We start from the raw sequence: 14,979 nt of genomic DNA, 5'->3' as shown, positions 1-14,979 counted from the left end.
ATGGGCTAAATATTCAGAAGAACAAAATATATCTATAAAAGCTTACCTTTCAGACCAGTGGCATTAAGGAATTATAAAGACACCTATCAAAGGGTAAACTCTATCCTGGGAAGCAACTTTTGATGTTTTTAGAATAAATTACCTGTGATAAAGAAAAGAGGTCAAATAGGCCTGGAATAGCTCCTAATCTCCATGGTAATTATATGTTGTCTCATACCAAGTGTTGTTTACTGTTTCCAGTCTGAAAGACCCTGAATTTTAATGAGAAACTTAAAAAGGAAAATAAAGGTATGTACATGTAATTTGCCATAAAGCCAAACCCTCTGACTGGTGACGGATCTCCTGATGATAACTTCAGTTGTCAACAACAGCACTACACAAAAAAGAAACAATTTTGAAAAGAGAAAGTCTAAAAGCTCAAAATAAGGACCATTACTAGGGAAAAAAACACATATATAATAAATAAGTAATGTAAATATACTGCATCAGAATTTGTCAAGAATCCTTTGAAATTACATAATGTGTATGAGAGATACTGATGGAGAATTTGAAGATTCCAGAGCTGCCTCCCTTGACCCCTAATCATAGACTATGTCCAAAATATGTCATAAGAAGATTTCTATTAATGCAACACAATAGTTTTGCAAAGCAGCCATTGTTTTACTTCTTTCCAATAATTCTACTGCTGCCAGAACACACCTTAGATGGTTATTTTACTTTCCGTAATTATTGCAATACCAACTCTGTTGATTTTGTTTACTTTTCTACTTACTTGTACCTAAACTCATAGCCTAAGTACCTTGAGGCCCTGGCAGAAAAGGTGACAATAAATTTTATAATTGCTATGTATACAATTAGCATTTTAGGCATCCCCATTGCAAAGAACTAGCAATGGAATCTAACAGTGGTAAAGGATAATGACCATTCTCCACCTCACCAAGATTCATACATTTTTGAGATTGAGACAAAAAAAGAAGGTGGGAGGTGATATAAGTATCAGCTTCAAAATTTTATAAGTAAACGAATATAATGCTCAGAGATGCTAATTAATTTGACCAAGGTCAGACAGCTTGTTTGTTGAGCCTCCAAACCAAGATTTGATTTTACATCTTTTTAACTCTATAGCTAGGGCTCTTTTCAGCAAGCCATTCAGCCTCCACCATGTACCAACAACAGTGAGGATAAAAGCAGGATTTTGCCTTTAATACTTGGAATAGTATTCAATAATCATGAATGTACCTGGGAAGTTGCAGAAAAGATTTTTTTTAAAAAGGTGACTCAACATTGAGAAATACTAAGAGATTTCAGATCAAAGAAAAGGTACTCTTCAGGCCCAACATGTTTGGGAATTCAGTATCTTTCAGATTTTAGAAAGAAAAAAGGATATATATACCATACATTACAACACACTTCCAATAAGATCTAGATGGCACCCCATTATCAAACACATTAATATTTCTGTGGTAAAGCATATGAGTATTCACACTAAGTAGGATAAATAAAAGCTATAAAAGTCACATGTCAGTTCAGTAGTTTTCATTGCTCAGTGAGTTCAGGTCAGGTCAGGTTTTGAGTTCCTAAAATACTTCCTCTTTTCATAGCTTTTTGGACTTCCTAACTACAGGTAAGAGACATGGACTTATACTATGTCCTGTCTCACCAGGTGAGGGAAATACTCATGATAAACTGATTATCAGAACTGACTTTCCACTAACAGAGTGAAGACACCACATATGCCAAGTTTGTCCCATAGAGTTGGCACAAGCTTGTTTCCTGTTTGTGACTCAATTACAGTCCATTATATAACTCAATTGAATTTAAAAGTAGGCCATGAAAATGAAATACACGTCAGTCTACTAAAATCCAGGTAAGCTATTAAGTAATTCATGTGTGACTAATCTAATTCAATGCTAAAACTATACTTAACTTCCAAGTTTTACACTTAACTTGCAAATAAACAAAGAAGAAAATTAAGAAGTACTGTACAGAGATTATTAGTCCCTGAAATTCAATCATTAATGTACCATTAAGGTCCATCCTGTTCAGATTAAAGACATTTGTTATATCATCCTTTACTTTGACAGATGGATATGAAATAAACATTCAGCATATTACAATTCAGCAAACAGGGAGCCTGGCTGGCTCAGTCAGTAGAACATGCAACTCCTGATCTCAGGGTTGTAAATTCAAGCCCCACATTGGGTGTAGAGATGACTTAAAATTAAAATCTCAAAAAAATTAAAATAAAAAGCACTGATTAAAAAAACTAAATAAATACCAATAAAATAAAATTCAGTGAACAATCATTTCTACACTGTAACTGTGTAAACCTAGGGAGTGATTTGATGTGTTATCTGTTACTTGTTGAGGATCCTCTATATCTGGATCTAACATATTCTAAAACTACAGATAAATTTGCAAGTAAGCTTCTAGTCACCAAAAAAATTAACCACTATCTTACATCATTAAACTCTGGTATTGCATTGATATTTTTCTCTCCTGTTCTGTGTCTCTTTTTATCTTCAGTCTTCCTTGATTCTACAACTGAAACTATTTTTCCATTAGATGTTGTATAATTCTTATTCTCAAATGTTGAAATACGTTGGTCTTGATCTTCAGGAGATTTACCAATTAATATTGCAAAGAACTAGGAAAAAATAGTAAAATACTGAAAATGGACATAGACATCTAAAAATGATTTTGGCATAATTGTTTCCCTTAATAAATTTGTGGCCAGTGCTTATGACATCATTGTCTGCTACTCTTTTTGGTATTTTGCCTTGTAAACAGATAGTAAAGAGACCACAAAATTAGAACATGTGCTGTAGGAAGTATGCTGCATGGACAATCCATTTTAAAACTGAATAAGAAATATAAATAAATAAATAAATAGCAAGAAAAGAAAAAAAACAGAAAGTAATTTTTCAATTACTGCCTAGAAAGTAATTTCTGGCTTGTCATATCCTAACATAAAATAAATCATTTTTTATCAGTCCTCAATTCAGTTTTTTCCCCAAATTCTATACTGCAGAAGCTCATGTGGCATCAGGAAGATGCAGCCGCCCTCCTGTGTAGAAATGCACAAAAGTAGCTAATTACATCAAAAACAGAAAGGACATAAACACCCCCCATAAAAAGGGCAAACAACAGATGGCTAAATGCGATAACGAAGTTCTACAAATATTACCATTAATCACATTAACCACAAAATCATTTCTTTCCTAAGGGAACATCGTTTGGAAACAAATAGCATATATTTTAGAGAGTGCCCCTTGACCTGTATAAATTGAAAAATAAGCAGACATGCCTGTCCTTTTGCTGCCTCCCCAGCAGTAACTTATTAACAGTTTCAATTATGTTCACGCACTTTCTGGCTCCACAAAGCCCTTTGTTGCTCTTTCCAGTATCTGTACACAGAACAAATTCCAAATAACCTTCACCAAATAAGTAACTCTAAAATTTATCTACACGGGTGTTTTGTGGAGCACGTAGAGACAGCCAACGTGAATCATAATAAAATGTATTAATCCAATTCTCTGATTATTCAGATAAACTAAGTGGTCCCTGAAGAGTACTGAGTTGTCAAGGACACACACTCCGTGAGTGGCGAAGTCCAGACTAGAACTCAAGTCACTCCACTCCCCCTCCAGAGCTCTTTCCCACGGGCTCCTGCAGATCCTGTTTCATACTGGATCACAACAGGTGGGTAGAACCTTTTGTTAAAGAGGCAGTTAAGTCTTTGTCTTCCACACGGAGCTCTTCAGTTTCTTCATCACAATCCTACATTTATGCCTTTTTTTAATTTTATGGGGTTTTATATCACATTTTCTCCAAGGCATTTCAAGAGCTGTACTGCAAATTTAAACTATTGGTTCTGTTATTGATTTGAATTTAGCTGAATTATTTACATAATTATGAGTAGAAGAAGAGGTCCAGAAACCATATCCACCATATGAGTGGAATCACCACCACTTATCTGCTAAAAAATTGTTTTCATCAAAGAACAGTTATATATAATATTATAGTAGTTTCAGGTGTTTAATATAATGATTCAACATTTATATACATTCTTAAATGATCACCACAAGAAGTCTGGTTACCATCTGTCACCATACGAAGTTATTACAATATTATTGACTATATTCCCTATGCTGTATTTTACATCCCCATGACTTACTTTGTAACTGGAAGTTTATTCCTCTTAATTCTATTCACCTATTTTGCTACCCTGACTCTTCCTTTTCCTCTGGCAACCACCAGTTTGTTCTATGTATTTATAAGTGTCTTTCTGTTTTGTTTGTTCATTTGTTTTGTTTTGTTCTTTAGATTACACTTATAAGTGAAATATATGGTGTTTGTCTCTCTGACTGACTTATTTCACTTAGTATAATACCCTCTAGTTCCATCCATGTCATTGCAAACAACAAGATTTCCTTTCTTTGATGGCTGAGTAATATTCCATTGTGTATATATACTACATCTTCTTTGTCCATTCATCTATTGATGGACACTTAGGTTGCTTCCATATCTTAGCAATCATAAATAACGCTGCTAGTGAGAGAAAAAAATGATAAACAATAAAAAAATCTGTGAGGTAGATCATTCTCATTAGGAGACCCTTGATATAATGAAATAAGCTAAGGTATTGTCAAATGCCAGAGTTCTTTGTCACTCTCACCAAGACTGTTTCCATGACAAGGTTTTGATAAGCAAAGAGAACCATAAGAAGCGCTTTCTCCTTGAGGTAGAAAAAGACCCTATACACTGAGTATTTCCCCAAATTTACTACTTGTATTAGTTAAAAGAACACAATGGTACTATAAAGTAAAATAGTATAACAGCCAGAAAACAAGTATTTGCTCATATATTTATTCAGAGTTGCTATTCCTTAGACAGTGGGAGCAATACCATAATACTGCAGAAGATTCAGTGCAATGGGTCTGCTTCAATTGCTACATATGGGGGTTCCAGACATAAAGGTAGTTACATGATCTCCTTTAGAAGAGAGAGTCAACTTTAAGAAACAGCCTTAAATAAGGGTCCAGGGTATTTATTTTATTTCACTGTTGATTATATGCTTTCTCAGGTATTATTAACAATACGATGTTTATAAGTGAAATCCCATATCAATCTGCAATAAGCCCCCTCGAAACAGGGCCAAGACATCTTATCTGCCTAGAGCATTCTTTGTGTGAATTTTTAGGGATCGTCCACTTCTAGCATAAAAATGTTTTGTTGTCATTCCTGTCTCCAAGATACGATTATAAAAATGGGAAAAATAAATTAAATACAGAAAAGGTAGAATTTTACCAGTAGGTTTTTATTTTGATTTACAAAGTGCACAGAGGCCTGGGGGACGTATTAACAATGTACATTCATATGAAAAGTGATTTCATATTCAAGCCCAGTACCTTCTGAAAACTGCCATAGCAGACATATTCCTCTAAAAGGACATCAACTGTGGCCTTTGTTTCGCCTTGAGTTAATCAATGGGAAACTTAAAGGTACTATACGTAAAAGTATTTTGAAAAAATAACCATTATAATTTTTATTATATTTATTTATGTCCTACCTGTCGCAAGAAAAATATAGGTGAGGTAACTCATAACTTTAAGAAATATAGGAACAAAATGATTAAGCAGAAGCCTTAGAAGCGATTACACTAAATGAGTTTCAGATTCCTGGCAGCCAAAGCAAAAGAGAAATTCAAGATGTTGTTTTCTCTCCTTCCTTTTTTCTGATAAGAGAAAGTATACAGGGGCACCTGGGTGGCTCAGTCGGTTAAGCGACTGCCTTCGGCTCAGGTCATGATCCCGGAGTCCCGGGATCGAGTCCCGCATCGGGCTCCCTGCTCAGCGGGGAGTCTGCTTCTCTCTCTGACCATCTTCCCTCTCGTGCTCTCTATCTCTCATTCTCTCTCTCTCAAATAAATAAATAAAATCTTAAAAAAAAAGAGAGAGAGAGAAAGTATACAGTCGGTTAAGTGTCTGCCTTTGGCTCAGGTGATGTTGCGAGGGTCCTGGGATCGAGTCCCTCACTGGGTTCCTGGCTCAGCAGGGAGCCTGCTGTTCTCCCTGCTTGTGTGCTCTCGCTCTCTCTCTCTCTCTCTCTCTCTGACAAATAAATAAAAAATCTTTTTAAAGAAAGTATACAAATTCATGTGAAAAGATATTTGTCTTACCCTGGTATTAAATCAGAGGAAGAATTATATACAAATACCAAAATAACAGATGTTGAATATTATAATGCACAAAACTCTCCATTGCAATTGTTACAGGTACCACAGAGGTACTTTTGATATTAGCATTTCTGAAAGTGGAAAAAAAAATCAAGAAAGCAAGATTTATTTATGAAAGTATCATCTCAGAGAACTAAATTAGTGGAATTCAGCCTTTCACAATCTCTTGTCCTAACTTGATTCAAGGATTTGGCCTGGAAAAAAATAGAGCAGCATTTCTGAAAGCGTGATCTGAAGATCCCCTGAATCAGATAATTCCTGGTTCTTTCTCAAACGTGAAGATTTCTGGGCCACACTCTAACACTACAGAATCTCTGATTCTGGAATTCAGGAATCTCAATTGTAAGTAAATTTTCTTAGTTAATTGTATCCTTGTAGTGTTTGGTTATTAAACATCTCTCAGGATCAAACCCACCCTTCTCTGTGTGGCTTTGCGATGCTACAGCTGAGCCTGTAACCAAATTTCTTCTTTGCCACCTGGCTCACCGTTAGGTTCTGCCGATAGGGGGCACTAGAGGGAGCACGGAAACTGGGTGGAAGGAGATGGACCACGCTCCTAGTTTGCTTACTGTTCCCGTCGGTGTCACCTGGCTGCAGCCTTCCCCCCAACCCCCAGCAGTTTTCATTGTTTCCAGTAGCGGTTGGTTCCATTTTCCACTTCATTTCCATCTCACAGAACCAGGCCAGTGGTGCTCATTTTGAGCACCAGCATCTTCTGAAGTCTGGGTTCCAGCTCCACGGGGTTCTCCCCTGAGTTCCTGAGGCACCAGCACCATCCAGGCAGCTTCCTCACCTCAGAAGTCTGGATTCCTCCTCCAAGCTTCTAAGTCCTAGCAGCCCAACTTTTTCCCTTTGCTCCCCCAGGCCTAGTGGCAGCAACTGCTTCCTGCAATTACTCTATGTTAGGTTTGTTCCTTTTCAACCTTTCAGTCCTGCAATACCTATATAACCAATTCCTTATATGAATTCTCTAAATAACTGGTAGGGTTTGTTTATCCTGAGTTGGACCCTGACTGATACCAATGTTAAAATTTGAGTTCTACCCTAGACCCAGGAATTGCATTACTTTGGTATTTATCCAAAGGACACAAAAATACTGATTTGAAGGGGCACATGCACCCCAGTGTTTATAGCAGCATTATCAACAATAGCCAAATTATGGAAAGGGCCCAAATGACCATCGACTCATGACTGGATAAAGAAAATATGGTACACACACACACACACACACACACACACACACACACACACACACACACACAGTGGAATATTACTCAGCCATCAAAAAGAATGAAATCTTGCCATTTGCAATGATGTGGATGGAGCTGGAGTGTATAATGCTAAGCAAAACACGTCAGAGAAAGACAATGATTTCACTCATATGTGGAATTTAAAAAACAAAAGAGATGAACATAGGAGAAGGGAAAAAAAAAAAGAGGGAGCTAGAGAACAAACTGACAGTTACTGGAGGAGAGGTGGGCAGGGGATGGGCCAGATGGGTAATGGGCATTAAGGAGGGCACTTGTTGGGATGAGCACTGGGTGTCATATATAAGTGATGAATCACTAAATTCTACTCCTGAAACCAATGTTACACTATATGTTAACTAACTTGAATTTAAATAAAAACTTGAAACAAAAAAAATTTGAGTTCTTGTGACGTGAAGGATTAAGAAGGTGACAACATATCTCTTAGCCAAGAGATCTCTCACTTATCAATTGTTTAAACTCTTATTTTGGTAGCAGTAAATAAAAGACTAGTACCGAGAGCTTCAACTACTACATATTATTGCCCTAAGAAATTTCCAGAAGCTTTGGGCTCCAGATGAGCACATAAGAAAGTTGAAACTCTGTTATTAAAAATGAAAATCTCTCACATAATCTTTCCCAGATTCGGAGCTAATTCAGTTTTATATAGGAATAGCCCACATATGAGCCTCGGAGTAGAACAAAAATTTTTATCAAAAAAAGATTTTTATTCTTCCTAAGGGCTTTCATAGGAAGGACTACTTGCATTATCTGCAAGACAAAGACCATATATTTAAAGCCACCCATGAAGTTATGCCTACAAAATTCTTCAAACTCATTTCAATCACCTTTATTAGGGTACTGCTTCCTCCTGAGCTTGTTGCTCCCTGACACACCTTATGTATGGATTTCTGCCTCCTATGTTGGCTCAGGCAGTTTTCTCTGCCTGGGAGTCCTCAGGCAGTGTACATAATGGGAACTCAACACATGTTGGAAATGGCTTTCATTGCCTTCTTTCTACATTGTCTTCCTCAGGATTATTCTGTTTTGAACTGCCACGGCAGTTGCATTTCACACACAGCAAAGGTTATCTTTTGAATTGCTTGTAGACAGGTACAATCTATACATTCTTCAAGAACGAAGCTGTATGTCATATATCCATGTATCCTTACAATGCCTCAAAGACATTGCATCGAATAGTGACTGATAACATTTGTTGAGTGAATAAATGAACCATGAATAGTCATCTACATTTTTAAGGAGTCAATCATTTCTCCTGTACTATATGGTAGGTATCTCACATTCTCTTACAAATGTAGAAGATATAAACAATATCCAATGTGTCTTATACTATGTCCACAGTGTTATAAAATAGTTGTTTTCATTTGTCTAAATCTGCATACATTAACTGTTTAAATTTGGGTGCCAATTCTGTGGACCTATTTCCCATTTTAATCAAGGAAATGAAGGCTCTGAGAAGGTAAGTGACCTTGTCCAAGGTCACGCAATGAGACAGTGATATTCTTGGAATTTGACAAGGGCTCTTTTCACGCACATTACCCAGTCTCCTGGGAAGTTGGTGCTTAGACAGTGATGATGATGGTGATGAGCTCACCTGACAGATTGTTCTTCTTCCTCTGCGGAGACTCGCTCCAACACCAGGAACAACTCGAAAGGAATGACTCACAGTTCCCAGCAGCAGTGCCAGTTCATGTGCTAGGATTCTGACCACAAGTGTAATGATCAGGCCAGGGAGTCAGATTTCTGCTGGATTTAGAAAAGCATCTATGTGTTTATGAAAGGAACACAATGGGCTGGTGGTAGTACTGCGGCTCTTGGAGGATCCCCATCTGCCTCTTCAGCCCAGCCAGGAGCATGGCTATGGGAGGACCAAGGCAGGCAGCAGAGAGGTAAGTGTGGCTCCCACGTCCTCCTCCCTCCCATCTTAAACTAGAGTGGTTGCTTGGGTAGCCCAGTCCTCTGTGTCGTTTCACAAAGTCTAGTGAGCCACTGAAATTCTTACTGGTCCACGAAATGTCAAACACACCAGCAGCATAAAGGGTCACAGTGCAGATAGTGCACACTGAATATATTTTCCTCTCCTGTTGAGCTCTCTGAAAAATAAGGTTAATATACACCTTTGGTGGCACTCTCAATGGAGGACTTGTAGTAAAGAACATGTTGTATAAAAACTGTGTTAAAAACTTTACAGAGCTTTCAGATAATTTCAAAGGGTACCCACCCAGGTTCCCTGGAGTCTCAAAGAAATATTATAATCAGTATTTACTCTTCTTCTACAGAATATCTGATACCTAAGATGGCCTTACTGCAAGACAAATATTAGATTAGAACAACGATCGAACTGGGTAAAACTTAATTTCTGACACCATCAGTTCAAGTAGGCAATGTCTCTCAAACTTGTGTCAATTGCCCAGACAGTTCCACCTTTCTCATGCCTGCCCCTCCTTCACCTGCTCTTGCCTCTCTTTTCCTAACCACCCGGTCTTCCCTTTCTCCCTTCCTCTCTTCTAATTCTCCCCTACTTCTTTCATTTTGTGCAGTAGGGACTTAACCTTGAAGAAATGGCTTTGTTTGCTGCACTTTCTTTCAAGCCTGGTCTAAGCAGCCAGTCCTGTTTGCAGAAAATAAAAGTTAGAAAACTAAGTTTTGTAACCCAAGGGTGGAGAGGCGAGTTATGAATGCTACTGCACAGCCCATGGGCCCCGAGATCATGCCATCAGCAGAGAACTAGGTCCAGTTTTTCTGAGTAATCCCTCATCCACACACATCCTATATTGGTAAAATATGTGCTTCAGGGGAGTTGACAGAAATTATCAGAGGGCTCAAAATTATAAATTAAACGTAAAAATATGTTTGTAGTTACCAACAAGTTAGTGTTTCCACTCCTAGAGAAATATATTTTGCCATTATAAATAATTATGTACTTGGGCTTTTCACCATTATTTAGATGCCTTTATGGGATTAGGAGCACTATTTCATTTTCTGACAAAGAGAAAATTAGAATCATGAAGATTAACTGTTGCTGGAGATCAGGTAAAGATAATAACAGTATAGATTCCTGAAAATGAGCAGATAGAAAATCAATCCAAACAAACTGGCAGAAGGAAGTCAAATTGGAACCATGCAAAATGATGTAACAATGAGGTGCGATCATTAAGATAGTCGTGAGGTTAATTTACTTAACACTCTTTTTCATCCACGGGAGTCAGCAGATTATCCCAAGGTGAAGAAAAGATATGGGTGTAGCCTTGTCAGAGGAGAGCTATGGAACACAGCTACAGACAAAACCAGCCTGAGAAAAAGGGCACAAAGGCTAAATAGTGAATTTATATGGTGTTGCTGGAAGGCAGCCAGGAAAGGTTTGCCCTGCCTTTTATTACCAAGTCTAATAGTCTAAATGGATGGCCCAAGAAGATCCTATAGGTTACCTTGAAGACCTAGGCACCCAGACACAAGATTGCTTCATATGGGCACTCAGACTGTTCACTGCACAACTCCAGGGGATGCCATTCACATAGGCTACAATGTGAACAGAGGCCCCTGAATCCGTGAGATGTGGAGGCCCTTCTGTGATAACCTGCTGGAGTCATACAGAATAAGAGAAAAAAGTAGGATATAAAATCATACATAAAATATGATAATAAGGGCACCTGGTGGGCTCAGTTGATGGAGAGTGTGACTCTTGATCTCGGACTGTGAGTTCAAGCCCCATATTGGGTGTAGAGATTACTTAAAAATAAAGTATGATAGTGATTTTTTTTCCAAATAAAACATATACATAGAAAAATGACCAGAAACTATATCAAAATAATAAAACTTCTGGAGGTATGCATGAATTCACTTTTTCTTATTCCTAATTTTCTGTATTTTTCCATTGACCAAATTAGCAGCTTTTTAATTTTTTTAAGATTTTATTTATTTATTTATTTATTTATTTATTTATTTATTTGACAGAGAGAGAGAGCACAAGCAGGGGGAGTGGCAGACAGACGGAGAAGCAGGCTCCCTGCTGAGCAAAAAGCCTGAGGCAGGACTCGATCCCAGGATCCTGGGATCACAACCTGAGCCAAAGGCAGACGCTTAGCCGACTGAGTCACCCAGGTGCCCCAATTAGCAGCTTTTTAATCAATTAACAACATTTAATACATTAGGAGCTTAAAACATCCAAATTGATACTAGTTATAGCTTCAATGTTATAAAGTGTCAAAGATGTAAAGATTAGAATGGTTTCCACACAGACGTAAAGTCCTGTAGAAAAACTGGGCACTATTTTTCTACATGTGTTTACATTTTAACTAGTTTTGCATTTTACACTATTCAGTAAAATTTAAGGATCATTTTTGCTTTTCAAAGCTCTGATTTTGAAATTTAAGGATTACCTTTGCTTTTGAAAGTCCTGATTTTATTACAAATACTAAAGAGCCGTAATGCCGTACATCCAAAAACGAAAGGTTGGAAGTACAGTTCCCTCGGCTCCAGTGTTCTCTCAAGGCTGCCTCCTCTTGGGTTGGCTTCACTTCAGACCTCAGACCTCCCCCAGCAGCTAGGACCACATGATTCCTGATTCACAGCCAATGGAAAGAAAGACTGTCCATCCCTAAACCAATGACAACCAAGACGAGGGGACTGGCTTTAATTAATCAGGATTACCCTGGACCAGGTTCGTTAATATCACTGTTACACAGAGGGGAATGGGTGGTATTAAGGACAAATACAGGTTTTGTGAGGGTTAGAATTTATACACTCTAGGAGTTCTCGTTTAGTAAAACAATTTAAAAATACAAATTCAGGGACACCTGGGGGGCTCAGCTGGTTAAGCGTCTGCCTTCGGCTCAGGTCATGATCCCAGAGTCCTGGGATCGAGCCCTGCATCAGGCTTCCTGCTCCGCTGGAAACCTTCTCCCTCTCCCACTCCCCCTGCTTGTGTTCCCTCTCTCTCTGTGTCTCTCTCTTTGTCAAATAAATAAATAATATCTTTTTTTAAAAAAATTAAAAAGTACAAATTCATTATGAAAATGAACATTTATTTAGAATTAAAAAATCGTAAATTTTTTAAATGCAAGATGCCATGGACATCACCAAATCTAGAAAAGAGAACATAATTTTTTCATTAACTTCCTGACACATTTCCATTACACCTTTTTTACAATTTTTTGGCCACATACTATTTGCCTCTTCCTACGACAAGTGTATAATAGTTCATAAAGAAAAAATAGAAATAGAATTCAATCTTTCCTCTGGCATATATAATTTGAAATTCTTTTCATATTGATAATTTCAATAACTTACTTTTAGCATCACAATGTTATCAGTGATGTTATACAAATTTTCAGGAACGTTATTAAATTTGGGTAGGCTTCTATCAAATTCTTCTTTTCATATATGGCTATAAAATCTGGAAGAATCTTTCACAGTCTAGCTTCTGGATTCGTACCTCTCAAATTTTAAATCTCCTCCACTACCCCACACACTACCAGCACCAGGCACTACAGAACCTCTTCATGGTTCCATACAGACATCCTATGCCTTGGTTGGTACAGCACAATGGGTGATTTCTGGCAGCCATTTTTACACCAAGGCAGCTAACTGTTCATGGGAGTAATTGCAAACCAGGTAAATATGTGCCATTAAACCCAAATAAAAATATTCTATATTCACCATACCCTCGATTGGATCTCAGAAATGCCCTAGGCTACTGTGCATCACCCAACTGAAGGGCAAGTGTGATGGAGGGAAGTTGGAAGAGTGAATCAAAAAGCAGTCCTAACAGATGAGAGTTATCATGACCATGTTAAACCAGTATTCAGGTCCAATAACAATGCAATCTGTTTAAGAAGTGATAAAAAATATTGTCTAGGAAAAAAAAGTGCACAATATATTTTTATTATAATGATTAACTTACATGTGTTTCTTAGTTAACTAGTTAATAATTGATTAATGTATCACATTCCTGATGTGGTTCCCCATCCAATGGCATGAGGGAGGAGGAGACAGACATAGAAATATATCACCTTGACTTTGAAGAACTAGTGACCTGATAGGGGCATCAAAATTTATAAGCATTCATTTTCTGCTTTAAAATACTTGATAGATTAAAAATAAACAATAAAATAAATATATGTTGGCATCATGAATATCTTAATTTTATATTATACACATTAATTACATGAAAAATAAAGGCTACTATACAACTATTTGAAAATGAGTTTGGTTGGAGATTCACACCGACATTGTGGAAGGAATAGTGCCTACCCAACTTTAGTGTGCATTGTTTCATCTTGGATTCAAAGCTATTTAACATTTTCATCACTTGTATGGTTGATGGACTAGAGCGCATGACGATTAAATTTACAGATAATAGCAAATTGGAATAAGTGGTTATTACTTTGGAGGACAGGATTAGAATTCTAAATGACCTTGCAAAGCTGGAAAGTGGAGTCATATAAATAGACTGATGAGCAATTGTGTTGAGAAATGTGTGAGGAAGTACACTTAGGATTTTTTTTAACTACACAAACAAAATGTACCAATTTCTTGAACAATCATTTTTTAAATGCAGAAACCACTATCCATCACAAATTGAATACACATCAGTAAGTATCGCAATTCCATTTTTAAAATGCTTCATTTTGGAGGTGGTTTAACAACAGTGTAATTGGGAGGAAACAGAAAATAATACATTTTCCCACTACGTCTGCTACCATGCAATCTCTCATGGATCAAGGTTACTTTAATTCAGGAGAAAATGATTTTCTAAGGGCATTTGACTACAGAGCTTCTGCATCTCTTAGATTTCTCCACTGGGGGGAAGGAATGTCAGAGTACTGTCAAGGGGGCCTAAAATTGGGGTCTGTTCAATCAGTACTTATAAAACATTTATACATAACATTGTACCAAGTACTATAGGCAATAAGATACATAGGGCATATTGTCTCTGGGTAAAGGAGGATTTGGAGGATTAAAAACACAGTAATAATATGCATTTTCTTCCCTAATTAAATACTAAATAAATTTCACTTATTCCATAATTAAAATTGGTGGCATTTGTCAATTATATCTGTCATTACGATTTCCCCAAAGTTAATGTTATGAGATAAATTGGATGTTAATACAAATAACTATAGAAATATTTATAAAAATAAGTCTGATACCCAGAGCAACATCACAAACACACAAACACACTTAGAGTAGTTTTAATGAGTTAGTCACAAGGACTGTGCCCCACACATATCAAAGGATCAGAAAGCTGACAGACTCCAAAAACATTATGGCAGGTTAAAAATCAATACATGTTTATTTTTGGCACAAGTCATTTTATTACTCTGCTTTGCTGGTATTTGAAAGTCAGTCACAAAAGTTTAAGGATGTCTCATTAACTTTGCTGAGAGAGTGAAATACACACAAAAAATTTGGTTTACAACAGTGGAATTAGAAAATATCTGAACCCAGGAACCCCAGAGGAAACAAATCACT

This window comes from Zalophus californianus, chromosome 7 (genome assembly GCF_009762305.2).
Source record: "Zalophus californianus isolate mZalCal1 chromosome 7, mZalCal1.pri.v2, whole genome shotgun sequence".
Classification (NCBI taxonomy): Eukaryota; Metazoa; Chordata; class Mammalia; order Carnivora; family Otariidae; genus Zalophus; species Zalophus californianus.
Note: the sequence above shows the minus strand (reverse complement) of the source record.